This window comes from Nannospalax galili, unplaced genomic scaffold (genome assembly GCF_000622305.1).
Source record: "Nannospalax galili isolate Female #2095 unplaced genomic scaffold, S.galili_v1.0 scaffold1640, whole genome shotgun sequence".
Lineage (NCBI taxonomy): Eukaryota > Metazoa > Chordata > Mammalia > Rodentia > Spalacidae > Nannospalax > Nannospalax galili.
Genome location: NW_008346098.1, coordinates 708,890 through 716,424, shown reverse-complemented (window position 1 = coordinate 716,424; position 7,535 = coordinate 708,890). Strand labels below are relative to the sequence as shown.

The 7,535-nt window shown below is 41.8% G+C and overlaps 1 pseudogene; it reads right to left on the bottom strand.

Moving 5' to 3' along the window:
• Positions 1 to 4,274: 4,274 nt before the first annotated feature.
• On the bottom strand, positions 4,275 to 7,411 carry LOC103741703 (annotated as a pseudogene).
• Between the last annotated feature and the right edge of the window lie 124 nt (positions 7,412 to 7,535).

The window sequence follows — 7,535 nt, the reverse complement described above, 5'->3', positions numbered from 1 at the left end:
ATAATTTTTTAAAACAAAGATGACAAATTGAAAAGGCAGAGATTATCAAGTTTAGAGACAGGTAGATCTTTTTGAGTTCAAGGTCAGCCTGATCAGCCTGGTGAGTTCCAGGCCAGCTGAGTACAGGGAGAAATTCTCAATAAATTATTAAATAAATAAATAAATAAATAAATAAATAAATAAATAAATAAAGTTTGTAAAATGATGTATCTTGTCTAATCACAGCAATTTAGTTCATAGATCATTGTGAGAATAACACTGGTTCAACATATAATGTTGCATGTAAGCATTTTAAAGATTGTTGTCACATATAAGCACTGGATTAGAGTTAGGCAAACATTCTATTATTTTATTTATAGCTAATTCGTATGCAATTACCCATAATTATACTTGGTTTTTTTTTCCTACATGGAAAATTTAGTTATATCCCTTCTCGTTAAGACTAATGGTGACAAGACTTCTGGTTAAACACAATGCACTGAACATTCATGTTTTCTCCAATTATTCTAGATGCCTCATGAAAATGACTGGGAGGGAATAAAGAAAGATATAAAGCCGTGAAGACAAAGCAAACAGAAAAAGAGACCCCTGCTGAAGAATCAACAAAACAGGAATATAGAAAGCAGACAGGTGAGTGGAAACTGACTTACCAAAGCAAGAAAATGAATACCTAAGCTTCCAAGAGGAGACAGCCATCTGTGAGTGCAACTTTTCCTTTCAAAGAACCTTGGAAAGGCTCTGAAATTGGAGCTGCTGCAACTCCAGGTGGAGGTAGAGTGCCACTGAAAAGATTTCTTTGGTGAAAGTTTGTAAGGAGCAGTGAGACCTTTCCTCCCGCATATTCCGTTACTCTATGCTGTCTAGTCTCAGCAAAAGAGATGATTTTCTCTCTCGAAAGGCTGGCTTGGAGATCCTCTAGATACCAGGCAAAGCTGAGGACAGCTTACATGAAAAAGCAGAATGAAATTTTACATGCTGAATTATAAAACAAATCCTCTAGACATCATGTCCCAATTCAGATTCTAGAGTGCTGGGATCTGGTTAGGAGATTGGAAAGTTTCTCTTAGGGGACATTATGTTTGGATGTGTTCCCCAAATGCCCCCTGTATTGAAGGCTTGGTCACAGGGCACTGCTACTGGCAGATGGTCGAAGTTTAAGGGGGTGAGGCCTGGTGTGTGTGTGTCTTTATATCACTGGGGCAGTTCCTAAAGAGGACAGTGGACCCTCATCCCTTCTTTTTCATTTCTCAGCAATGTGAATGGTTTTCCTCTCATGAAGTGTTGCCTCACCACAAGTTCAAAAGCAGTGGAGCCAGTTAGGTGCCTCCAAAATTGTGAGCCAAAATATTTTTTTCCCTTTTTATAAGTTGACCATGTCAGGTATTTCTCAGCATAGTGCAAAGGTAATTAACACAGGGGGGGAATGAGCTATGACAAGAGAAAAGGCCTCTAAATATGAAGTTTGGGGTACCACAGCCAGTAAGACTTGTTTTTGTTTTGTGCTTGAGACCAGGCTAACATTGAACATATGGAGATCTACCTGCTTCTGCCTCCCCAGTGCTGGAATTAAAGGCATGTGACCACGCCCACCACAAGTGTGGCTTATTTTTAATTTCTTACACTGAAGCCAAATAGTTGACAGGCCCTACCCATACCATTAGAGGATCTGATGTCATTTGTAACACCTAATTCTTAAATGTAGGTAAGGATTGAGGATCTCCACATATTTGAAAAAGCACCCTTACATGAAAGACAGCCTAAAATGAACAAACAAAGGAGCTGGGCAGAAATAAAAATAATGCTCATGGAACATAAAAAAGATGTTAGTTTTTTAAATCTTAATTTTAATTCCCATCTAATTTTTCCAGAAATAATTGGAGGGAAGTACTCCATCCAAACAAGAGTATAAATCAAGAATCCCCAGGCATGCTGGTGCGTGCTTTTAGTCCCAGTGTTTGGGAGGCAGAGGCAGATTGCCTCTGTAAGTTCGAGGTCAGCCTGGTCTACATAGTGAGTTCCAGGCCAGTTGGGGCTACAGGGAGCCCCTGTCTCAAAAAGAAACAAAACAACCCATAAAAACATGGGATTTGGTGAACAGGAGCTACGATACGACAGGGAGAAAGAGAATTCCTTAGCTGAGATGAAAGTGCAGGGAAATCCTAGAAGGTGACTCTGTCCCAGGCTGGAGACCACCAGTCCACCCTGACAATGGAGAGTAGAGGGTTCAGAAAGGCCGTCTCTGGGTGTAGGGTGGAAATGATGTGTTGAAGCTTATGAAGGGAAAGTTCCAGCTCAGGTGGGACACAGAGATGAAATGCTGACAGGTATAGAGAAGGCTAGGCAGGAGAGTTCATGGGTGCGACCTCCCTGTCATGTCTGGAAAACGCTGTCTAGCAGCAGGCATTCTGGTCCTCTGGCTCTTACAATCATTCCACCCCATCTTCCATGATTTTCCCTGAGCCTTAGATGCAGGGATTGTGCTGAAGATGTACCAGTTGGGGCTGGCCACCCCATGGTCACTTGGTCTCTGCATTTTGACTAGCTGTGGCTCTCTGTAATGGCCTGTATCTGATGCAATATGCAGCTTGTTTGATGAGGGGTGAGAGACATATCTGCAGCTGTAAAGATACAAATGTAGACTACAATTAGAAATTCTAAATGGTCATAGTAGTAGTTTCTCCTCTAGGGTCTATGACCTCTTCAACCACACAGGTAACTGGCTAGTTTACAGTACCAGGCGTGAGTTTCCTCATATTGAGCAGGTCAATTAGACAGGTGATGGGTATGGCCAAAGATATAAGCACCACTACTGCACTGTGGGAGATACGCTGCAAGGCCAGTCATTTTTGCATAGCACTTTCTGTTACTATGAGAGTTAGACCTTAGGGAGGTGGTTTCCAGGTCAATACCAGCTTGATTACTCCAAGTCCTGTATTTGACGTGTGTGGTGTCTTCAGTAATAGGATTTTATTTTCAAGTTCTGGGAGGCAACCAAGGACAATGGCAATAGTGTGTATTGTTTTGGGGGCCTCTTAGAATCCTCTAACCAACAACTCATAGGGAGGTTTCCCATGCCTGGCACTCGGGTATTGGTTAGATAGTCTATGGCTCCTGGGGGAAGTATCATCACGCCATGAGCCACCTGATTTTTTCCAACAACGACACCAAAAATACACACTGGAGAAAATACAGCCTCATTAAAAAATGATGCTGGGAAAGCTGGATCTCCACATATAGAAGAATGAAACTAAATTCTAATCTCTCACCTTGCAAAAAACAGCTACAAATGGATTAAAGTCCTTAACATAGTATCTGAAGCTCTGAAATTGTTAAAAGGAAAAAGTAAGGGAAACACTTCGAGATATCATCATAGGCAGGATTTTCTGAATAGGACTGCAGTCACTCAGGAAATAAGACCCAGAATCAACAAAGGGACTTCATGAAATTAACAAGTTTCTGGACAACAGAGGAAACGTTTAATCAAATAAAGAGGCAGCCTACCCAATGGGAGAAAATTTCTGCCCGCTCTACATCTGACAGAGAATATCGAGAATATACAAAGAATTCAAGAAGCAAACAAGAAAACAAGCAATCCAATCGATAAATGGGCTAATAAAGTGAACAGTGTTTGCAAAAGATAAAATACAAATGATTAGGGGCTGAGAGATGGCTCAGCAGGTAGGGGGGCTTGCTGCTCTTCCAGAAGACCTGAGTTCAGTCCCTAGCACTCACATTGGGCAGCTCACAGCTGCCTGTAACTCCAGCGCCACTAGATCTGATGCCCTCTTCTGGCCTCTGCAGGCACCTGTCCACACATGGCAGATAATCACACAGATTCACATGCAAAAATATAAATGAGTCTTTAAAAAATACAAATGGGGACTGGAGAGATGGTTCAGAAGTTAATAGCACTGGCTGTTCTTGAAGAAGATCTGAGTTCAAATCCCAGCACCCACATTGTGGCTAACTGTCTATAACTCCAGTTCAGGGGATCTGATACACTCTTCTGTCCTCCATGAAAAATGTACAATATGGGTGCTTTTACACAAGTGCAGGCATAACACTCATACACATAAAATAAAAAAATACAAGTAGACTGTAAATGTGGAAAAATTCAAACTCAATAGCCATCAGAGAAGGCAAATCAAAACTACATTGAAGCCAGGCATGGTGGCACACGCATTTAATCCCAGCACTTGGGATGCAGAGGCAGGTGGATCTCTGTGAGTTCAAGGCCAGCCTGGTCTACATAGTGAGTTCCAGGACAGCTGGGGCTACAGGGAGACCTTGTTTGAAAAAGACACCCCCCAAAAAAGAAATGAGCTCTCAAGTCACCAAAAAAGATATGAAAGCAGCTTAAATTCACATTATTAAATGAAAAAGGTCAGTCTTAAAGTGGCTCTGTGCTATATGGTCTGAAGTATATGACATTCTGGAAATAAATGATGCAGACAGGAAGAAAATAGGTGGTTGACAAATGTTAGCATAGAGGGAGGGAAGAACAGGTAGAGCACAGAGGATTTTCATGGATGTGAGACTTTTCTACATACTATAAAGGTGGGTCCTTGTCATTTATACTTTTCTAAACCCTTAGAATGTACATCACTGATAGTGAACCCTAATATAAACTATGGACATTAGGTGGTAAACATAGGGCCATGAGCTGACTATGGTGACTCACATCTTATACTATAACCCCAACATTCAAAAGGCCAATGAACAGAAGTTCCAATCCTCAACATAGTGAGATGCTGGTAACATAGTGAGATGGTTACATAGTGAGATGCTGGTAACAGTGAGGGAGGGAAGGGGGAGGGTAAGAGGTGCATCAGTTGTAACAAATGTGTTACTCTGACACTGTCAAGGCAGGTGTGTGTGTGCGTACGTACATACGTACGTACAGTGAATAGATATACAGAAACTATCCTGTTCAATTTTGCTATGAACCTAATGCTTCATTTTGAAATGGCCAATTTAAAAGTCAAAACAAATCCTCAATAAAAACACACCTATTGCTCCCCAGAATCCTTCAGTAGTAGAGAAGCTAGCAGGACAGATGGGCAGAGGAGTTAGGGGAACTGGCAAGTGTTTCTTGACTGGAATGACAAGAACATGCTATACTTTGTGAAAGCTCAGCCACTTGGCCACTTGGGATGAGTGGATTTTTTTTGTCAGAAGGTAAATTAAATGTTTTTAAAACTTAAAAAACAAAACAAAGAGAACTAAAGCTGGTTGGTTACTGACTCTGGTCTGAACGAGTCCAGGTTTGCTCTAACCTGGCCAACTACTAAAAATCAGTCAGGTCTTTATATCTAGTTTCCTTATTCATAAGTGATGCTGGATTTTATTTTCTTTGGGGCTGGGTATTGTGTTAGAGCCTTATATGTGTCAGGCAAGCACTCTACCACTGAGCTGTATTTCCAACCTGATATTTGTTGTTGTTTGTTGTTGTTGTTGTTGTAGCACATGCCTTTAATCCCAGCAGTAAGGAGGATCTACATAGCAAGTTTCAGGCCAGCCAACGCTACATTTAAGATCATGTCTCAAAAAACCCACATTTCTCCTCTTAAGCCACCCAGCTGACTACTACTTCCCTTCTTTTGTAACTCATTTCTTTACTGAGGAAACAAAATGAGTTCTGCAGGGAAAGATGGTAGGCCTGTGGAGTAATCTTATGTACCACAAGAAAGCAACATACTTAAAAAGGAAAATAGCCTTAAAAAATTATGCAGATCATCAAAGCAATACTCTTCAAGCAATGTCTATACCAGTAACGAAATATGTGAGCATCTCAGGGCTGGACACCACCTCCTTTTTATTTGCTCCAAATTTGGGTCGAGTTTTGCTCTCAATCTGTTCAGTTTATTCAGTCTTCTTTGGGCCTGGGCACAATCAATGATCTGCAACAGCAGATTCCCTTTCTTAAGACAGAGCTTGACCATATCACAAGGTTGTAAAACAATTTCTTTGGTTATCAGCTAATTAGACTTGAATTCAACACCATGTGCTGATAGGAGGCAGCAAAGGACAAGATTCAGATCTTAGATCTTTCCAAGTAGGGCGTGTTAGATGGTAACAGGAGAGAAAGACTGGTTGCAAGCTGGATCAGTGTTCAGGATTGGCTGTGAACTGTCCATATAGTTTGAAGATCTAGGGTCTCCTGAGCACTTAGAAACTACAAGGGCTTCACTTAAGAAAGGGTATGATATGGGCATAAAACCATTCTTCATTCAGCTGAAGATGGTCCCCTTCTGTAGCCAAAAACACTAGCTTCCCTGCTTTGTCCATTTCCTTTAGTCCCAGGCGGTCCTCTGTGTATAGAGTGGTCACCTGGAGGGGAATAGTTTTTTGGCCTGGCCGCTTCTATAAAATCCAAACCACTCATACACTACAGGGTCCACAATGGAATCGTTGAGGAATTTCACCATCCCAAACTTCTTGAGGGCCATCAGGTTTTTCTTGTAGGATTCATTGACACTCACTTCTCTCTTGGTTTATGTCTGCCAAGAAGACACTGTGGTTGCAGTACACGTCCTCCTTTATGGGGTCATGCCAGTATTCTGCTTGCACCAGGCATTCTTGAACAACTTTGGAGTAAGTGCCAGTACTGAGCATTTTCCTGATGAAGTCACAGATATGAGAGCTCTCTCCTGGGCATCGAGGGAGTCCAAAGACACCTTGCTGTTGTCCCCCAACTGAGATCAGATTCATCATGGAAGGCGTCGGGCATCTCTGAGCCACTGCCCTCAGAAACTGGCCTCCCTGGAAGAATCCTATAGCATTGTAGCCTTGCTGCAGCTTAGGATCCTTAGCAAGAATTTCACACACTATCCTTACTTGGGAATTTACATTTAAGAAGAAGCTGTTCTCCACATCCTCCATCATGTTCTTCCCAATCTCTAAAGATAAGACATAAATTCCAGGTAGTTGTTTCTCCACCATCTTCTTAATGGCACCCATGCTCATGGGATTACAACTGTCCCCTATCCCATGCTAGATCACCGGTGGTGGTGGTGAGTCCGGATGCCCCAGCACCCTGGCCGCGCAACACCAGCTGAGAAGAGAGACAGCCAGGAGCCACCAAAGATCATCACTTCTCATTCAGGAAGTCTATGGAAGCCTTCCATAGGCTTCTTATTGGTTCACAATCACAGACTGTAGGTTCTACTACCTTAAAGTCGTGTCCTCTCTCTGAGTGTTTCACTGCTCAGGACATGGATACTGGATCTGGGATGAAGTATCTCTTAACATATGTGTAAATTAATGGGAATGAGCTCCCTCTGAAAACTCACGAAGGACATGGTAACATCAAATCTGACTCTAATTATGTCTTGTATCTGGTAGCTTAGAACAAGAAATGCCAGATGAAGTTTGCTTTGCTGTTAATCTGACTGCACGCTTATGTAATGTGCCACCAAATGAGACAGGTTTCCTCAGTTGTTGTTTTATAAAAAAGTCATGTTCTAGCTACAGTTCAGTAACTCAGATATAATTATTACTAAAGAAGTAACAAATAGCCAAAATGGTGGCCAAAA